Source organism: Ascaphus truei, chromosome 18, assembly GCF_040206685.1.
Source record: "Ascaphus truei isolate aAscTru1 chromosome 18, aAscTru1.hap1, whole genome shotgun sequence".
In the NCBI taxonomy this organism is placed as follows: Eukaryota; Metazoa; Chordata; class Amphibia; order Anura; family Ascaphidae; genus Ascaphus; species Ascaphus truei.
This window is the reverse complement of record NC_134500.1, coordinates 25,374,235-25,396,851: the sequence shown is the minus strand read 5'-3', so window position 1 is coordinate 25,396,851 and position 22,617 is coordinate 25,374,235.

The following is a 22,617-nucleotide window of genomic DNA, read 5'->3' as shown; positions in this document are numbered from 1 at the left end:
CCCCTCCCCCCCACACCCCTCATCCCCACCCCTCATCCCCTCCCCTCATCCCCTCCCCCCACCCCTCATCCCCTCCCCTCATCCCCTCCCCCCCACCCCTCATCCCCCTCCCCCCTCATCCTCATCCCCTCTCCCCCACCCCTCATCCCCTCATCCCCTCCCCTCCCCCTCATCCCCTCCCCTCTTCCCGCCCCACCCCTCCCTCATCCCCCCCACCCTCCCTCATCCCCCCCACCCCTCATCCCCTCCCCCCCACCCCTCATCCCCACCCCTCATCCCCACCCTCATCCCCTCCCCCCCACCCCTCATTACCTCCCCCTCATATCCCCTCCCCTCATATCCCCTCCCCCCCTCATCCCCTCCCCCCCACCCCTCGTCCCTCCCCCCCACCCCTCATCCCCTCCCCCTCATCCCTCATCCCCTCCCCCATCCCTCATCCCCTCCCCCCACCCCTCATCCCCCCACCCTCACCCCCCCCCACCCCTCATCCCCCCCACCCCTCACCCCCCCCACCCCTCACCCCCCCACCCCTCATCCCCCCCACCCCTCACCCCTCATCCCCCCCACCCCTCACCCCCCCACCCCTCACCCCCCCACCCCTCACCCCCCACCCCTCATCCCCCCCACCCCTCACCCCCCCCACCCCTCATCCCCTCCCCCCCATCCCCTCCCCCCCATCCCTCATCCCCTCCCCCCCACCCCTCATTACCTCCCCCTCCCCCCACCCCCTCATATCCCCTCCCCCCCACCCCTCATCCCTCCCCCCTCATCCTCATCCCTCCCCCCCACACCTCATCCCCTCTCCCCCACCCCTCATCCCCTCCCCCACCCCATATCCCCTCCCCCACCCCTCATCCCCTCCCCTCCCCCTCCCCTCATCCCCCCACCCCTCCCCCCCCTTCCCTCATCCCCCCCACCCCACCCCCCTCCCCTCATCCCCCCCACCCCTCATCCCCCCCACCCCTCATCCCCTCCCCCCCACCCCTCATCCCCACCCCTCATCCCCTCCCCCCCACCCCTCATTACCTCCCCCTCATCCCCTCCCCCTCCCCCTCATATCCCTCCCCCCCACCCCCCATCCCCTCCCCCCCATCCCCTCCCCCCCACCCCCCATCCCCTCCAACCCTCATCCCCTCCCACCCTCATCCCCTCCCCCCCCTCATCCCCTCCCCCCCCTCATCCCCTCCCCCCCCTCATCCCCTCCCTCCCTCATCCCCTCCCTCCCTCATCCCCTCCTCCCCTCATCCCCTCCCTCCCCTCCCCTCCCTCCCCCCCCTCATCCCTTCCCCCCCACCCCTCATCCCTTCCCCCCCACCCCTCATCCCATCCCCTCCCCCCCACCCCCCATCCCCTCCCCCCACCCCCCTCATCCCCTCCCCCCCACCCCCCTCATCCCCTAATCCCCACCCCCTCATCCCCTCCCCCCCACCCCCCACATCCCCTCCCCCCCACCCCCCTCATCCCTCCCCCCCACCCCCCTCATCCCCTCCCCCCACACCCCTCATCCCTCCCCCCCACACCCCTCATCCCCACCCCTCATCCCTCCCCTCATCCCCTCCCCCCCACCCCTCATCCCCTCCCCTCATCCCTCCCCCCCACCCCTCATCCCCTCCCCCCTCATCTCATCCCCTCTCCCCCACCCCTCATCCCCTCATCCCCTCCCCTCCCCCCTCATCCCCTCCCCTCTTCCCCCCACCCTCCCTCATCCCCCCCACCCCTCATCCCCTCCCCCCCACCCCTCATCCCCACCCCTCATCCCCACCCCTCATCCCCTCCCCCCACCCCTCATTACCTCCCCCTCATATCCCCTCCCCCTCATATCCCCTCCCCCCCTCATCCCCTCCCCCCCACCCCTCGTCCCCTCCCCCCCACCCCTCATCCCCTCCCCCTCATCCCTCATCCCCTCCCCCCATCCCTCATCCCCTCCCCCCCACCCCTCATCCCCCCCACCCCTCACCCCCCCCACCCCTCATCCCCCCCACCCCTCACCCCCCCCACCCCTCACCCCCCCCACCCCTCATCCCCCCCACCCCTCACCCCTCATCCCCCCACCCCTCACCCCCCCACCCCTCACCCCCCCCACCCTCATCCCCCCCACCCCTCACCCCCCCCACCCCTCATCCCCTCCCCCCCCATCCCTCCCCCCATCCCTCATCCCCTCCCCCCCACCCCTCATTACCTCCCCCCTCCCCCCTCCCCCTCATATCCCCTCCCCCCCACCCCTCATCCCCTCCCCCCTCATCCTCATCCCCTCCCCCCCACACCTCATCCCCTCTCCCCCACCCCTCATCCCCTCCCCACCCCATATCCCCTCCCCCACCCCTCATCCCTCCCCTCCCCCTCCCCTCATCCCCCCCACCCCTCCCCCCCTTCCCTCATCCCCTCCACCCCTCCCCCCCTCCCCTCATCCCCCCCACCCCTCATCCCCCCCACCCCTCATCCCCTCCCCCCCACCCCTCATCCCCACCCCTCATCCCCTCCCCCCCACCCCTCATTACCTCCCCCTCATCCCCTCCCCCCTCCCCCTCATATCCCCTCCCCCCCACCCCTCATCCCCTCCCCCTCATCCCTCATCCCCTCCCCCCACCCCTCATCCCCTCCCCCCCATCCCTCATCCCCTCCCCCCCATCCCTCATCCCCTCCCCCCCATCCCTCATCCCCTCCCCCCCACCCCTCATTACCTCCCCCTCCCCCTCATATCCCCTCACCCCCACCCCTCATCCCCTCACCCCTCATCCCTCCCCCTCATCCCATCCCCCCCACCCCTCATCCCCTCCCCCCCTCCCCCCCACCCCTCGTCCCTCCCCCCCACCCCTCATCCCCTCCCCCCCCACCCCTCATCCCCTCCCCCCCACCCCTCATCCCCTCCCCCCCCACCCCTCATCCCCTCCCCCCCACCCCTCATCCCCTCCCCCCCACCCCTCATCCCCTCCCCAACTGACACCGCACTGAGCTCCTCCAGAGCCCGCAACACACACACACAGCATTAACACCACACCCACCCCCCCAACACACATCCTCCCCTCCAGAGCACACATCACCCCCCCCCCAAACACCAGGCCCACATTCCCCCCCCCCAGACCACATCCCCCCCAGACCACATCCCCCCCCGAGCCCACATCCCCCCCACCGAGCCCACATCCCCCCCACCGAGCCCACATCCCCCCCACCGAGCCCACATCCCCCACCCACAGCCCACATCCCCCCACCCCCCCACCCCACATCCCCCACCCCCCCACCCCCCCACCCCACATCCCCCCAGCCCAAATCACCCCACCCCACATCCCCCCCAGCCCAAATCACCCAACAACACCCCACCCCACATCCTCCCCCCCCACAGCCCACATCACCCCCCCCAGACAACATCACCCCCCCAACCCACATCACCCCCCCACATCACCCCCCCCCAATAGCCCACATCACTCCCCCAGCCAACATCACTCCCCCCCAGCCCACATCACCCCTCCCCCCCAGCCCACATCACCCCTCCCCCCCACCCCACATCCCCCCCCTCCCACCCCACATCCCCCCCCTCCCACCCCCTCCCACCCCACATCCCCCCCAACCACACATCACCCCCCCTCCCACCCCACATCCCCCCCAACCACACATCACCCCCCCTCCCACCCCACATCCCCCCCAACCACACATCACCCCCCCTCCCACCCCACATCCCCCCCAACCACACATCACCCCCCCTCCCACCCCACATCCCCCCCCACGCAGCACACCTCCCCCCCATGCCCACATCACCCCCCCTACCACCCCACATCCCCCCCAACCACATCCACCCCCCCAGCCCACATCACCCCCCCCACGCCCACATCACCCCCCCACGCCCACATCGCAGCATGCTCCTCACCTCCCCAACTCAGCTCACACACACAACACTCACCAACACAACACCAAATCATCCATCCACACACACACACACACACACACAACCCTCCTGTGCTTATACGACACACACAACAACTATTCAACAATCCCCTAACCCCCAACAACACCCTAACCGCTGGAAACACACCTCCCCTTCACCTTGCTGCCAGACACACTACACTCAATTAAATTACAATTCACACGGCTGACCACCAAACCCCCCTTTCACATCAACCCCCCACCCCCCCAAACATGTACAGCAACACACCCCCTCCGCTGCCAACACACCTCCCACACTAACTCAGCTCTTCGTTGAAATAAAATATATTTGGAACACAATTAAACTGGAGCCGTCTGTGTCATTTATTGCACAAACACTCAACTCACCAACACACACAACACCCACACATAACTCGCACACACCTACACCAAACACACAACTAATAGTCCTACATACACACACACACACACACACACACACACACACACACACACACACACACACACCTCTGAGCACCAAACACGCAACACTCACACATACACCCACACACACAACAATCAAGTGCACTGGTATAAACTTACAATCACCATGTTTCTCCCACGGCCAATTATATGTTGCGTGCTCTAGAGTGGGGCCCACAACAATTGTACATCTTTGCTCCAAGTGGAACTACCAAAAATGTGCTTTACAAACAAGCCTTACAATGAACATACACTTTGGTACATTTCCATCATCTCAAAATATTATCATACCAACATCAACAAAACAATCACTCACTCAATTCACTGCACTCATCTTTTCTTACAAACAATTTCACAAACACACACTTCACGATTACATCAAATACACTACTCTCAACAATGGACATAAACATATTTCAACAAGCCTTTCCAACAATAACATTTTCATAACTAACAACCGTAACCATTAACATACACTTAACAAAATTGCCCTCATATACATGTGCTTTCTACTGTTTTTCTTTTACAAATACAATTTTCAAAAATATTACATAACATTCACATAACATTACAAGTTTACAATACAACACTTACACATACTTATTCACGGTTCACATCCCGGGCAACGCCGGGTCTCTCAGCTAGTCTACATATAAAACACCAAGACACAATTGTGGGTGAACATGGCCACATCATTTTATTTATAATTTTGCAATTTGGATGTAAAAACTGAGCATTGCGATGAATATTAGCGCTGGAGGCAGGTATGAATAAAAATATTATTTATTGAAAAAACATAACAAAAAAATGAAGTCCTCTAACGCGTTTCCCGCCTGAAAAGGCGCTTTATCAGAGTGACTAACACTCTGTATTGCTTCCCTAAAATAAGCCATCCCCATCCCAGGTGAATTTCTGGGTGAAACGCGTTAGAGGACTTCATTTTTTTTGTTTATGTTTTTTCAATAAATAATATTTTTATTCATACCTGCCTCCAGCCCTAATCTTCATCGCAGTGCTCCGTTTTTTCATCCAAATTGCTACTCTATCTACAACGCTGACGCACGCCATTACCGGAACCTCAGGAGATCATGTGAGTGCTTATGCTTTATTTGGATACACTCTATTCCTTTATTGCCAGTGGGGGTTTTGTTATGGTTATTAGTGCTCCAGCCGCACGGACTGAAGGGTTAAGACCTGAGCTCTTTTGAGGGGGTGAGTCTCGTTTTTACGGGGCTCTTCCTCAAGCTGCGCAGTTTCTAGTTTCCCCTGTGTCCAATTGTTTATCTGTGGTTATATGGTTGAGCTACTTTTTGTCAAACACCCACACTAATAGTGCATTTAAGAAGATACATATTGGTTTATGGTTCCGGTTTTCTCCTTCCATCATGGATATTAGAAGAACCAAATAGGGATTCATTTCCCATACCATGCATTTATTTATAATTTTATTCATGTCAGGAGGACTCTGCCAAACACCATCTATATGTATAGTTCCATACAAACTTGTACACTCAGCAGCAGCCGTGCCCACATTCCACAAGAGGACAATGCCATTCAACATTTAGTATTAGCACTGCCTCACCCCGCCCCATGCTTCATGATTCAAGAGTTAATTGGTGCCACAGTTGAATGTGGAGGATGAGTCTTCATCCCGGCAAGGGTAAGATACACATTTATTGACTAAGTGTAGGTGAAGACCTACTCATGTCTCAAGTTGCAAAGCCAGTACAACCAACCTCACACTGATGAGACCCAGAAGGTTGAAACAGTCTGTGTCTGCGAGTGGGTTTATTGGCTTTGCATCTCATCCCAGGCTATGTTTAAAAGTTGTGTTTAAAGCAGCATGCATTGGCTTAAGGGTTTAACCATGTAATGTGGTCTTGAGACAAAAGGTGGCACGTCATTTGCATATCATTTCCCAGAAGCCCTTGCTGCAGTGGTTGCAGACCTGTCTAAGACATGTGAATGTGCTCACAAGTAATATTTTTATATGATATATATATAGTGGCAGGACGGCCTCGCGGCAGGGTCAGTAAGACGCAAGACACAATATGAAACTCTTTCTATGTAAGCAGAAGGTTAGAACATGCTCTGTTCCAAGCATGATGGGGTTAACCTCTGCTCACAGCAGCTTCCAGCTGTAACCACTTAACCTGAGCTGCAAGGTTTAGATGTCAGCCTGAGAATACAGCCAGTGTCTAACACAGAGGCCTGGGAGAAGGCTATCAGCCTTGGGTCCTGAGACAGTTAGGACAACCCATTGAAAGTCTGCTACACATTCAGCAGCCCTTCCAGCCTTCCTAGGTGACTGGGTGCCATGCCTGGGGGGGCGCGGCCTCCCTTCCTGATGATTGTCCGCTGAAGCGGCTGTGGGCGGAGAAGGGAGGGACCAAGGGGGTAAAAGTTGTAGCCAGGAGCGAGTTCGGTCACTTGCTCCTGGCCACGACGGTTTTGCCTTCTCCCTTCTACAAGAAATTTGTTGGAATTTTAAATTGTTCAAGCAACAATTCATTTCTCCCTGGATTCATGGTCATCTCGTTCGATAGCGCAATAATCAATACACACGCACGACATTAGTTGGCAAATATCACATATACTTTGCTCATCTTCAAATCACAATAAAGATTATAACACACAAGCACAAACCACCAACTCTCATACACTACCGACAGACATGTCTCTCCAACTTAGAACCATTCAACTACTTGCAGAGGCGCATAGCCACGAGGAGGGATGGTTCCAGCAGCAGTTATATGCATTCGCACATGGAGCAGAGAGCGGACAAGGGAGAGTGAGCGGACAAGGGAGAGTGAGCGGACAAGGCGGTTACGCATCAATGTGCGTCGACGCGTGGCCCTCATCAAGTGATGAAGGTGGCCCCAGTCAGGAGCCACAACACTATTTAGCGTTGCAAGGGGGTATGTCAACGCATAGGTATTTATGGCCATCGCCTGTCGCTGACGAGATGGTGAGGTTTCGGCCTCAGTCTGTAGTGTCAGGAGGGCTGGAAGTTGCAAGTAGCTCCAGAACGGGTGAAAGGGGCAGGGCAACACGTAGATTTTTAAGGCCATCGGCTGTCACTGACAAACCGATGGGGGTTTGACCTCATTCTGTGATTTTAGATGGGTTGGAGACGGCTGAGAGGCAGTCACCATCGCCACCCGGCGTTGGTGGTACGTCGTCAACAGCTCCAAAACGCTCCTTCTACCAGAAGGCAGGATGAGAAGTTTGCTGGGGGGCTCGATATGTGGTTTGCATCGCCGCATCACCACTCGGGACGCTGTTGATTAAGATGAGAATTGCAACAAAGGGTAAGCGGCAAAAAATGTCAACCACAGGTGCAGGGGCTGGATGCGCAACCGCCATGGGTCTTGCCAGTACCATGCCACCTCATGGATACTGGTGCAGCCATTTATCGCGCATGGCGATCAGGTGCTCAAACATACACATCGGCTGGGGGTTATAGGCCAGGCAAACGGCCAGGCGTATGTTGGGCATTTAACGGATCCAAATGTAAATACGGCAACTGCCAGTTCCAGCACGCCTGTGTGACTTGTGGGGGCCAGCATACAAGGACAAAATGCCTTAAGAAAGATACACATGGAGTTAAGGGAGCAGGTCAGAAGTTTGACCGAGAGAGCGGCGTCTCTGATAACCGTAGAAACAATGGCGCCATGGCTGGCAGAGTACCCCAATAAAGAAGCAGCCCAGCTACTTATGGATGGGTTTAAGGAGAGGTTTAGCATTTCGTTTGAATATCAAATTGCGAGCGTAATCAGTAAGGTTAAACGTTAATGTAGCAAGGAAAAAAGTGGAAAAGGAAGTTGAATTGGGGAGGATGGCGGGCATATTTGTTTCCCCCACCTTTAGTAATCTCAGGATTTCCCCGTTGGGGGTAGTCCCCAAAAAAGAGGTGGGGGCCTTTAGGTTAATCCAGCACCTATCCTACCCTGATCAGTTAATGACAGCATCGATCAGGACTTATGGGGAGAATGGGGCGGGGAGCTTTGATGTCAAAAGCAGACATCAAATCAGCATTCAGACTTCTGCCAGTGCATCCGGAGTGTTTCCATCTACTGGGCTGCATGCTCGAGGGACAATACTTTGTGAATTTATGCTTACCAATGGGTTGCATGCTGTCCTGTTTTTATTTTTAAACTTTTAGCACATTTCTTGAGTGGATAGTGCGCAAGAGGTACAGGCGGCGTGGATCATCCACTATTTGTACAATTTCCTGTTCGTTGGTGTAACAGGGGACTTATCCCTGTTCAGAAATGTGCCTCTAATCCAGCAGTGTGGTGGTTAACTGCTGGTAGACAATTAACCAACACTACCTGGCTGATTACAGGTGTCAAAAAAGCCTGCCTCAGAGACAGGAAGAGAGATTTTCCTCAGTACACAAGGGTACTGACAAGAGGAAAGAGGTCTTGAGCAGAAAGGCTCTGCTGAGATCAAGACACAGGGGACCCAGGAACCTAGCAGAGACTGACATGAAGGGCCACCTGCTTTAAGGTATCTCTTGAGACTTTGGGGAATAGGGTGGTAATGGAATTATTCCTCCAGCCCTGGAGAAAGGGACTGGGGAAGTAAGTTAGCCCTTAAACAGGGATCGGCGTTTGTTGTTTTCATATGTTTTGCTGTGTTAAAAGGGACAGGCGCAATAAAGCCTTATTTTAATTTCACCTTAAAAACGGTCTCCATTGCATACCTCTGCACACATCTCTTACAGTTAGCCCCAGGGGTTCAGATTTGTGTGCAAGGTGGCTGTTCCAATTTTCAGGCATGGCACGTGAATTTGGCGTCCCGTTGGCTGACGAAAAGACAGGGCACCCTAAAACCGTCCTTAGTTTTTTGGGCATTGAGATTGACTCAGTGAATATGGAGTACAGGCTAGAAGCTGGTCACTTTAGACAAGTTGCTCAAGGAATCGAGAAAGACCTCACTGCTGTATTTTTAATCACTGCTTAGCCACTTAGTTTTTGTAGCTCGTAAAATGCCAGTGGGAAGGGTGTTCACTAGGCGCCTGTTATCTGCCACAGCTAGGGCAAGACAACCTAACCATTTCATTCGGGTTACAGCGGAAATCCACAAGGATTTGGCGGTGTGGCTCGAATTTCTGCAAAAATACAACGGCAGGACTTTGTGCTGCGGTTGCCCAGCCCAGAAAGCTGACCTGCAGCTCTTCAGACGCCTCAGGATCAGTGGGCTTTGGGGACATATTTTAACGGGGCGTGGTGCGCAGAACGATGGCTACTCAACTGTAGAGGGACTCTGCTCATTAGGAATCTAACATTCTTTTGCTTGTTGCCGTGCGGCTTTGGGGTCACCTGTTTGCATACCGAGAAGTTACTTTCTGGTCATACAACATGGAGGTAGTAGAGGCGGAGAACAACTTCAGTTCACAGTCACCACCATTACTGGCCCTGTTGTGTAAATTCGTACTGTTGTGCCTTAAACATAACATTGCGTACAGGGCACGGCACGGGGTTTGAAAATAACATTGCTGATGCTTTATCCCAATTACAGATGGCGCAGTTTCGGAAGCGGGAACCAGAGGCGGAAATTTACAGCAACCGGTGTCCAGTAGACTTGTTGGATTTGGGGATGGTTCCGTGAAGCCTCATTGGCTTCGGGTACATATGCGGCATCATGGGGCGAATATTACAATTTAACGAGGGAGCTAGGACGAGAGACATCAGAAATTGGAGCCTTACTGTCTTACATACTAAGCTTGTGAGCAAAGGGTTTATCGGACGGGTCCATTGGGAGAAAATTGACTGGGGTATCCTTTCTCTTAAAATTAAACGGTGAGGAAGATACGACAGACATTCATAGTTAAAAGGGTATTAACAGTGCTAACAAGGGGGTCACGCATAAAGACAGCAGGAGACCAGTGACGCCATCAATCCTAGAAGGGTTAATACACACAACAGAGATAGTTTGATCTTCCACCTTCGAGGCAAAGCTCTTAAATCTCACATAGGTTAGCTTTCTTTGCTAAATTGCAGGCGGGGGAGCTAGTCTGCTCATCTCAGAGAGGAGGGGGTGGTTTGCAGCTCAGGCTCATAACTTTAGGGGAGGGTTCGTTGAGATTGCTCATTCAAAGGTCAAAGACGGATCAGCAGGGGAGGGGAGCATGGATTTCACTGGTAGTGTTACAAGGGAGTCTTATCTGCCTGGTCAAAGCGCTAAGAGATTACCTGGGGTGTAAGCCAAGGTGGGACGGCCTACTGCTACTACACGTAGATGGTGTTTTCCGCACGTGCCTTAAGCATCAGGGATTAGACGACGCTCAATACGGGACACACTCGTTCCGCAGTGGGGCGGCAACAGAAGCATCACGCGTGGGGCTATCCATATCAACAATACAAATAATAGGTCACTGGAAGTCTTTTAGATACCGGTCTTAAATCAGGCCTGCATTCATTGGGAATGACCCTTTGATGGAATAAACACACCCCCTCCCTCTTTTGTGCCTTTGCAGATGCCGCAGATGCATGGATCATCAGAGATTCCCTCGTACACTGGGCAAAGAAGCGAGCGCTCATACAGAGGGAATCTGGGGTTGCGCTCTGAGCAGTTGAAGGTATTCTGGTGGGGAAGAAGGGAGATGTGGTGGGCACAATTGTTCCTACGGCTTATATCCTTGGCCAGAGATAGGAGAGCACTGCACATCCTCATTATTCACTGAATCTCTGTCCCCTTGCATCTCTCAGCCCCCTAAAACTCTCAACTCCCCTAAATCTCTCTGGTCCCATGCTTCTCTCAGCCTCCCTCATCCCTCCATCTATGTGCTTCCCTCCTCTCTAAAAGTGCCCAGTCCACAGCTCTTATCAGTGGAGTGGAGCCCGTCCTGGCGGCAGACACTGCAAGTTGTAATAGACTTCTGGATCGGAGGGGAGGGCTCCACTCCTGTCCTTCTAAAGCTGGGTCCATAGTGACCGCGCGCTCGCTCGCTCGCTCCTGCAGCGATTTGTGGCCAGGGTATATGTGATGGGGAGGCATGTCGTGTGTGTGTGTGTGTGGGGGGGGGGGTGTCCGTGATGTTATGGAGCTGGTTCGCTCACGTGGCCTCAAATGTATCTGATTCCTCACTCACCACGCGCCCCCTCGCGTTTTCGCATGCGCGGTCTATGGCTGCGATCATTGCCTTAAGGCATTGTGATCATACCACGTGCGCACTCCTCTGCGTGCTCTTGCCGACCATGGATGCGACCGAAGCTGCCTCCACCATTGTCTTTCACAACACCCGCCATCCCCCGCCTTCTGCCACCATCCTTCTCCTCCCGTCACTTGCGGCCAAACCTGCACGGGCCCCTGAATTGTCCCTTTGCACTCTGAAATATGGGATAATTGTATGTCCCGACAGATCTTTCAGGGACAATGGGACAATTAATTGAAAAAGGGACAATCATATATATATATATATATATATATATATATATATATATATATATATATATATATATAACGTCTGGCAACCCTACTCCTGAGTGGAGTAGGTTTTAGTCTGTTACTTTGTCTTAAAGGAACAGTATACCTACAAAACATTATTTGTTTTACGTTTGTAGACAAATAAACAGTCAATTACACCTTTGATTTTCCAGAAGAAGCATAACCCATGGCAGATCACTGGGATAATTTTTTCAGATTTCCCCATAGACCAGCAGTGGCTTCCAGGATAAACTTTGATTGGAGAAAATAAACAGAATGACAAATGACAAAATTTGTTTTTATCAGCTCTGTGGCTTTAGAAATGTTATCTCTTAACTTCTAGGAAAAAATGGGAGACAAGCCCCCCCACTGATGCTGCAATACTGCGAAGTTCACAATTAATAAATAATGAATACAAATATGCCGGTATGAATAAAGATTAAATCCGTGGCTCCTCCAGTGAAGCCCAAAATAGCGCAAAGTCAGTGCTGTTACCACCTCACCTGTACCCCGTCGGGAGGACCCTCACGTCTCCTAGCTGGCTGTCTCCCCTGCACGAACAGCAACCGAGGGAGCCTAGCTCCCACCTCGGCACTGTGTCCGAGGGAGTCTACCTCCCACCTTGGTGCTGTAACCGAGGGAGTTGGAACCTCCCGCCTTGGACCGCAGGGATGGCAACCCGGGCAGCCCAAACTGAAATAAGGGCAGGGACCTGGAAGATGAGCCTCCTATTGTCCCACCGGTAGCCGTAGTACCACCCGCACGATATGACCCGATGCACTGCAAGGGGTAGGGGCTGAGGGTTGACCGGCAACCATCCACAACTAAATGCCGGTCTTCTCGGTCAGATCTTGACTCCCGCTGATGTGAAGGCGAAGGGATAAAGCACCGACACCGCGCCGGCTACACGAGCACCACAATGCAGCTCTGGAGGAAATCTTCCTGATGAAACAGCTGTGGAAATGACCGGACAAGAGTGCTACAATACCATAGTAGATGCAGAAAAAATGGGGGTGAAGGTAGAGCACTGCAAAAGCAAAGGGCTGTAGGCAAAAATAAACTACTTTATTGGGCAATTATGCCATGAGAACTGACAGACACAGTTAAAAAACTCTGACGCGTTTCCCGCCGTGGAAACGCGTCAGAGTTTTTTAACTGTGTCTGTCAGTTCTCATGGCATAATTGCCCAATAAAGTAGTTTATTTTTATTTTTGCCTCCAGCCCTTTGCTTTTGCAGTGCTCTACCTTCACCCCCATTTTTTCTGCATCTCTTAACTTCTGGCCACAATATAAATCAGCTATCTAAACATGATTATGGACTACAGATGCAGCACTATGGTCGATCGCAGAGCATGTGCTGGTGCACAGTGTGGAAAGCCTTGACGGTCCGCGCCGCAGTGCAGAGCAGTCGGTAATGGCCCACTGAGATTAACACAGTTGGGGTCCCTGCGTCTGAATGGGACTCCCGCTGTGTGAATCCTACCGGGCTGCACAGGTCTGTAAGAGACGCGCAATGAGTGAGACTGAATCAGCCACTCTCCCTGAGCGCCTCTAACAGGCGACCACGGGGCTTTTATTTTATTCTAATGACAGTTTCTTCAAACAATGTTCTTCCTATGTGGAGGACATGAGTGATCTCAGGAAGAAGAGAAGAAAACCCACCATACTGTAGCTCAATATGTAAAATCCAACAAACTTTATGAAAGATAAAGCATCCACTCCTACAGAATATGCACTCACTAGGTGGCTATTCCTTAAGGCAATATAATAAATAAAATGAGTGATGGTGCGGACACAAGGGGGATGAATAGGTGGGCAATAGATGACCACCACATGGACAGGGAGAGGAGAAAAAAAAACTGGACAGTGTGAGCCTCAAAGGAGGGAATCGAAAGAGAGGGAGGAATAGGAAGGGTTTGGTAATGGCAGATAGAGGAGAGTAGGAGCCCCATACCTCCACCCCTGCCATCAGGGGGCGTAGTGTGGGAGAAAGAAAGGCCACCATAAGAGAGGGCAAATTACAGTGCAGTGTCAGACTGAGTTATCCAAGTCTATTTTTAAGCAAAGAGGAGCAGAGGGTGAGAGAAAAATATAATACATGTTTCTTGTTGTGTATCTGTCATTTGGATATCATTTAGAAATTTGCACACAGTACAATGTAGAGAAATAGCTTGTGACACTTGGCTTCAGATAACACAGCACATCCTGTTATAATGCAGAATATCACAGTTTCCATAGGATTCAGTGGCAGTGTTGGTGCAGAATATCACATTCTCTCACCTCCCGATTGTAAGCTCTCATGAGCAGGGGCCTCATTACATTACTTATGTATCTGTTTGCACTTGTTTGTCCTTACTTGTGTGTCATTCTGTTTATGCAATTGATGCGAGTCAGTGCCCCCACTGTACCGCACTGCAAACTATGTTGGAACTTAACAAATAAATAATAATAATATCCCAACAGAGATAACTATGAAGCCTGCTACATCTGTACACGATCAGCAGCAGCCCTTTGTAGAAATAATGAGGATATTGGCATTAGGTATGTTAGAAGCTCTGACCTTTTATATAATAGTATTGCCTACTGTATATGCATCTATGATATCTAAGCCCAACACTCCCCGTGTCCTTCACATTGACAAAATATATCTTGCAGCTTGTCCAATTTGTTTTTCTATCACCTCCTTCTCCCTTGTTCTTGTTTGTTACTCTGTCGGGGAATCTGCTATGCGGTTCTGTTCGGAGATAGCAGGGATATCCATTTGTTGAAAAACAAAATATCCATCTGTTATTTGTATGACAGTATAATATTTCTTTTTGAGCTGCGTTCCCAACCATAAGTTTGATATGTCATGGGGGGAGGACGGGATATTTTTTGAATGAATTATGATGACTGCTAAATGGGTGATTTACCTATTTTACCCCCTGGAGATGTTTATAGTTACACTCTGCTTCACCCATAATTTCTCTGGAGCATTGAAAGGGCAAGAGATAACACCTGTATGTCTCCGGTTCATATTTAGGTAGAAGTAGGACAAGTTAATATAGAAAAGTAGAAAGGGGATTATTTTTAATGCTTCAGCAGGAGAGAGATTGATATACTGTACAGCTAAAAAATGTGAAGCAAGGCATATCTGCAATTAGGATGGGCAGCATACTGTATTAGCCATACAATCTACTTTATGTACCTTATACAGATTCTGTATGGTCTACTTACTGTAAGCAGTCCACCCCACCCAGTGTGTGCACCAAAAGAGTATTATACACCACTGGCAACCTGGTAGCAGGAGGCAACTGCCCACATATGCATAAAATATATGTATATACAGTATGTAAATATACTATATATATATATATATATATATATATATATATATATATATATATATATATATATATATATACAAAAAAAAAGGGGGAAGAAAAGCAGCGCCTGTGCTTAGATTAACTAGGCAAATAAATATAATATCCCATACACCAGCTGTGTTAAATAATAATAATCTACACACTTAAATAGTGAAAATACTAGATAATTCTAACACAGATATTAATTCAACCTACAACCATAAACAAATGATCTATTGAATGCAATATAAGAAAATAAAAAAATTTTACAAAAGGAAAAAAGAGAGTATGAACACCAGTCCTCAGATAGTCCAATGATGATGTGGATCCTGGTATGAAGGGTCTCCTGCTGCTCTCCAAAATGGACAAACCACGTCCACAGGGTATCTATAGAAACAAAGGGAAGAGAGAGCGCACACCCATAGCGTAAAATAGTCAATTTAATGAGGGGAAGGGAGGGAAGGGGTTAAGAAATGCACTTACAAGAAAGCAATAAATCAAGCATTGTGTGATATAATCACCACCATCCGGTTTGTATCTGCAGTATCTTGGGGCAGTCCCGATCTTGCAGTAGTAGGATCAGTGTCCAAGTAAATGTCCAGGGCTGGTATAATCCTTATACACGTGTTAGAGTCCTGGAAAGATGGCTCCTCGTAACTCAAGCCTCTGCAGCAGTCGCGCGGTCCAATCAGTTCCGGCGCGCGGTGATGACGTCAATGCCCATGCGTCTAACGTGATGACACTCCCTGACGCGTTTCGTCACTCACGGGTGACTTTGAAAAAGTTTTGAAAATATTTTACGCTATGGGTGTGCGCTCTCTCTTCCCTTTGTTTCTATATATATATATATATATATATATATATATATATATATATATATATTTTTTTTTTTTATAGTGCAGAATAAATGAGTTCTTCAGTATTAGGTGATACCTTTTTTATTGGACTAACAATTTATGTCATAGGACAAGCTTTCGAGAGTTCTCTTCTCTTCTTCAGGTCTAGCAATACTGATATACAAATGATTCAATGGCTAATACAGTGTAGAGAGAGGGGAAAAAAAACAACAGATATTTACTGTAGATAAGGTAGGGTGTTAAGTGTTTCAAGCCAGGGGACAGTGTCAAAGAAAGGTGGAGAGGGGAAGGGAGGCTGGGGGGGAGAGAAAGTGTGGATAAGAATGGAGGCAAGCAGGATAATTACAAACAATTTTGAAAGGGTGTGAGAAAACCCATGTCCGCATTAAGTCCTTTGGTTTTGGTGTCAAAGAGTCTTATCATTCTGAGTTCAAATGTTTTCCGTTCTTGGGTGCTTTTAAACATTCCAGTGAGGATTTTGATTTTTAAATCATTTATGGAATGATCTGGTTGTGAGAAGTGATTCCCCACAGGGGACACCTCGGCGCGCGCCCGGTATCTGTCGCGGCCGAGACCGGGTAAATGTTAGAATAAACTCGGCCGCGACAGTATATTAAAAACAGACAAATCGGGAACCCAGAAAAATACTCTCCGGACTCGGGACATAGTATGAAAAATACCCCTGTGAACAAAATGGACATGCAAGCAATGTAGTTAACACGGGCTCAGTTGCTCCCTATGTAATCACCAATGGCCGGTCATCAGGGAATAAATGTGTCTAAGTGTAAGTCAACGTGCCCAGATTGACGACAGGGCTAGCTGCCCATCACATGAACATAATAGGCAATGCAATTCCACATGAACACAGTAAATAGGGGCTCTGATGTGAGCCTGACTTAGAACACAACTATATAATGTGTTCTATAATCTGTTACTGCACATGTAAGTGAGTCCGTCAGTCAGCAGGATCATGGAGTCGTAAAACGGTAAGGTGAAAACTCTCATATAGTAGCCGTCTGATGACTAATAGCTTGTCTAGATATTGATAAGATCACCGCTACAGCAAATGAGAGGACTTGCACTCCCAGAGAGATTCAAAGTCCCTGTCTATAAGAGAAAAAAAGGCTCCAATGAGCCTCTGTAGTAACTCTCAGAACTGTCCAGAATAACATATGCCAATTATGGATAAACAGAAATACTCAGCCATAAGGATAATGAGAATCCCTAGTAGATAATACAGTCCTGGCTGGGAGCAATCCTGGTATAGGTCCTGGCATAGGTCGCGAGTCCAAACGCTTATATGCACATTCGAAATGAGAGACAGGGGTCCCAGTACTTCCTACTCTACGTGCGTTTTGCCCGAGGACTTCTTCCTGTAGTGATCATATATATATAGCAATAATTAGAAATTCACGTATGACCCATGATTTTGGTCGTTAACAATATTTTTCTGTGGACCTTGTATTTTCAAGGGACAATAATTTTGGATAATGCAGTTTCTGTGCATTTAGGTTTCCATCTACAAAATACACAACCAGTGTCTGGTTCTAAAACAGTAAGAATTCTATTGCTGTCATTGTTTTAATATTTTTATTAGCAATATTACAAAATCTGATAGTTTATGTCTTGAATATATCAACTTCTAATGTGGTTTTCATTTTTACAGTTCTATAGTGTCAAAGGGTATGAGAGTAGAGATGGGTGAACGTTTTGGCCAGATTTGGATATGCAGCGGATCGGTCGGTTCCTTTGATCCATGGATTTCAGTGGATAAATCTCAAAATGGGCGATTCGCGTTTGGCTGATTTATTAAATTATTATTGCCAATAAACTCTGCGCATTCCGCAATCCGTTGATGGATTTTTAGAGCCTGATTTGCAGATTCTGCAATCCGTTCATGGATTTTTAAGAATCCGCCAACGAGTTGCTGAATCCGCCGGATTAAAACCGCCCAAATCCGTTTGCAAGTTTTATACTGCGAAATGGATTTTGCAGGACAAATCCAAGAAAATCCAGGAAAAAGATTTGGGCGGAATTCGCCCATCTCAATATGGGAGAACACACGCAAACATTTCTGTGCAAAATACAAACGCTAATGTCTGGATCATTTTAAACGGGGAAGGAGAGGTGGAAAACACAAACTGGCATTGAACAAGAAGATCAAGTTTATTTGTCTCAAAGAATGATAATCAAAATACACAGAATATAGTCCAAATACAGGGATGACTAGATCAGGAAGAAGCTATAAAGTAGGTACATTTGAAGGGGGTTGTCTTCACTTTCAGGGCAGGGTGCCTGGACCTACAGTAGGAGGATCTCTTTTTCACCTCTCAAAAAGACTTCTGGGCTTTCACTCCAAGCACCGCATTTCTCTCTTTAGCAGAGTATGAGAATAGGCTGTCAGCCCCAGGTTTAAAAAGGCAGCAGTCCAATTACCTGAGCAGTTCAGGTAAGAGGACTGGCTCATGACTGCAGGTATTCATGAGCCAGTTGTGACACTGCGCTGTGACAGCCATACTAATAGGGACTCGTCAAATGTCAAAGTTTGAAATCCACTAATGACAAATGCTAACAGACTCTCAGACTAGAGGGTATCAAATGAAATATGGATATTTTATGCACAATTTTCCAATCCCATATGTATGAAAATGAACGATGATTTAATTTTTTAATGCGCATGATCGCACAGTCAAAACCTAATCTCCAAATTGCAATAAACCCATGCATATTTCTCTGGCTATAACAGTCATGCGGATAAGTAGCATAACTGTAATGCCTTTATGTTCTAATAGGCTTACCATGTGTGACAGAAAAAAGAAAAGAAAGTAATTCAAATATGTACTGTAGCATCTTTTTTTTGGAACCCTTGAGAAGCCATTTACTAAACAAATGATCCCCACTTTGCATTCTAATCCTAGATCATATGGAAGGCCCTATAATTTTACTTGGGGCTGACGCTAATAGCTTTTTATTATTTTTCTTGCAAAATTGAAGTTAGAGAAAATTCTAATTAAAAACGTGATGCGCTGAGAGTCTGACCTTGGTAATAGCCTACTCTTTTATTTTCATTAACTTGGACAAGTGCATTACCGTAGATTGCGGCTTCATATATTCCAAGAGCAGTTTTCAATGGAAGGCCCTTCCACTCATGCTGCGAAGAGTGATGTCTTTCTCCATGCTGTAGAAGAGATCAAGTCCATTTGGCAGGGGACGACAGCTTCCGGGCATATTAAATTGGGGCCTTAGCTGCTAAGTCCGTAAACTAATGAAACAGTCGAAAATTGCCCAAACCGGCTGCTTCATCATATATATAATCAGTCCCATAGAGTTCTAGTTTTCATAAACATTTCCAGCTGGATTGATAATGAAATCCTGCAATTATTACTTCATTACTTATTTAAAGGGTTCCAGCAAGAGTGTAGATTGTCAGCTCATCTGGGCAGGGACTGTGCCTGTAAAAATTGCTATGTGCTGCGTACCGCGTGCTATGCTGTAATTATGAAGCACTTTGAGTCCCATTGGGAGAAAAGCGCTATATGAAATAAAGGTATTATCATCACTATTATTACTACAGTATTACTACTACTATTATTATTATTATTATTATTATTATTATTATTATTATATGGGCGGGGAAAAAAGGAAAAAAATGAGGTCTAGAGAAAATTTTTATTTTTAGAAATGTCAGGAATGTATTTGCACATAGGTTGAAAACAAATACCTTTCCCTTTTTATAACTTAGTCCAAACGCAGGCATTCTTCATACAGTATCTGCTTTTATTATTTACAATAGTGTGTTGTCTCACGGCTCTCTAACCAAGGGGAGCACAATCTTTTTTCCCTGCGCCCCCTGCCGGCTCTTCCCTTCTCTTTGAGCCCCCCCCCCCACACTTATCATGGCTTCGGCGTCTGCGTCACGGCGTCATTGGATGCCACGTTGCCCTGGTGACGCGTCTCCAGGAGCAAGGTAAGTGCAATTTTCAGAGGCCTTCACTGCTTCCCCGGCACTTATGTGCCGTTGGGAAGTGTGCGGGGCCTCTGTAAACCCCACGCCCCCACAGTGGCTCAAACAGTAGCTCAGCCATTATGATTGAGCCACCTGCGCTGAAGCAGGGATATCCTTAAAACCTGGCCTGTTGGTGGCCCTTGAGGACTGGAGTTGGCCACCCATGCTGTATATTTATATTTACAGAACAAAAGGCTCCAGATTTAGAGATTGATTTAATGCCCCCTGTACAATCTATATAAACGAGATTGCACAGATCTGGTCTAATAAGATGAAAATGTATGTAATCTTTTATTTCATGTCACGTGGACTCATAGCCCTCAGTACATATTGTTACTTTGTGCTTGAAGTGCTTTCAGGTTATAAACAACAAATAGATATCCCTTAGAGGTATGCTGTTAGTAGATATAGTGCACTGCAACCCATCAGCTTGTTTTGCTCACTCTGCTAGAACTGTTGTTCTGAAAATGTGGGTTCAACTTCAGATCCTGTTGGGTCTGACACCATATCCCATTCCTCAGGTGCCTTAGACTTGTCAACCCAAGAACACTTTGTGTGCTGTGGAAGCAAATAGAATCACTTCCTGCAGTTAGTAGGCTTTTATTTATTATAAAATAAAGTATTTCAATTCAGTATTTGTCTGGCAGATGGCACAGTAAATATTGTTGACCCTGTTCTGCCATACCACAGCCATTTTTATGCATATCCTTCATCCCACCAAAAGGAGTTTATATACCTGTAGAAGCTCCCTCTCCCTGGCTTCCTTTAAACGCAGACCTCTCCCAATTTTGGGTTGACATTAGCATACCTCACATCCAGGTACCACAGGTGCACTCCTTTTTCAGCATTAGCATGTCTCCCTAATTTATTTGGAGGGACGTTTGAGGGGATATATATATACAACTGGTGACAGCTATTAAATTAGAAAGGTCTCTCTGTGTGTGTTTTTCTATTTTAACAATCCGAAAACAGATTGAATGCAATGACGAATTTGAACGAACCCATCCAAATGTCTAAGTATGCAATCTGCATGCAAATTTTTGTGTGCAGGATGGATTTTGTCAAAATGATTCGTGGAATTCTGGGGAACAGATTTTGACAATTTTCGCCCATTCATACAAATAACTTGTTGAGTGCTTAATCCAGACCCAAAGAACAGCTTTTTCTTTATGCAAGTTGGGGGGAAAAATGTACAGAGCCTACTGTCCTACTGTTTAAACATTTCTGAAAAGTGGATTTCAAGTACTGTATATTCCTATCACTTCGCACTGCTCTGCAAAGAACAGCATGTTCTTTCAGTACCTTGAAATGGTAAAAGGAAATAAATCTGTCTATTTGGTGGATAGAGATATATTTCTCTATTCCAGCGGTGCGCAAACTGTGGGGAGCGACCCCGAGGGGGGGCGCGACACTGCCGACGGGGGGCGCGGGGTTTACAGAGGCCCCGCGCGCTTCCCGAAGGCACTTAAATTAAGTGCCGGGGGAGCTGCAGGGCCTCTGTAAACCTAACTTACCGTGGCTCCGGCGGCTTCCTCCCTGCGGCGCCATGGCATAGCGGCGTCAAAATGATGCTGCGAGGTCATGTGACGTCACGTTGCTATGGCAACGTGACGTCATTACGCCGGAGCGCGGGTAAGTTGGGGTTGGGGGGGGGCGCGGGAGTGAGGGGACAGCCGTCAGGGGGGCGCAGGGAAAAAAGTTTGCGCCCCCCTGCTCTATTCCATTCCACTCTCAATTATTTATTTAGCCACGTCCATTCCTACTACATGGCTGGGTCTGGTAATATTTCCCGTCATGGTGGATGGTCTCTAAATTTCCGGTTTGGAGCAAAGCACACACCGTTCATTACCTTATATCAGTCTTCTGCAAACAGCCCAACCTCAACGGATCTGAGAACATATCCATAAACTTTATATGCTGGAATTTATCTTTGAATTATGCAACCATGTTCACCGGCTTCTAATAAATGTACAGCCTTCCAATAACTTCCATAGAGAAAATATATAAAAGGGTGGAATGATCAGACCAGTAGAGAAGGGTTACTATAGAACTTTTTATTCTAGTACATCTGTTTAAACCCTGTTCACTGTTTGTGTTACAAAGTGGTTCAACACTACATCAGATGATCCAAGTGGGATACAGTATAACTCCCTTTTGTTGGTGTTGAAAGGACACGTTCACTGCATATGCTGAGTATCAGCAAATCTGTAAAGTATTTTGTCATATTTCAACATCATGACGTCTAATGAAACAGGTCACAGACAGTATGCAACCAGCTACTTTCTATCTGTGGTGCAGATCATTGAAGTTGGGAAGAAATTGGAAGCCTACGGAACAGTGGAGAAATAAAATGTACCGACCACATTCTGCATTAATGAAAGATGCCAGTGTAATTTAGTAGCTTTGGGCAGTGTAAATCTAAACTGTAATGTTCATTTGTTGGCAACTACAAGGCTGCTGTTGCGGATTAAACCAGAAGCAGCCCGCATATGCCACTGCTCCAACCAAAAAAATCATGCCGAACATCAGAGATTGGTCTTAAAAAAAATGTTTCGTTCTTTTGTTCTGTAAAGCTGTAGCTTGATTTTAATATCCATTTTTTTTTCAGTGCAATATTTTTCACCATTCAAGATAC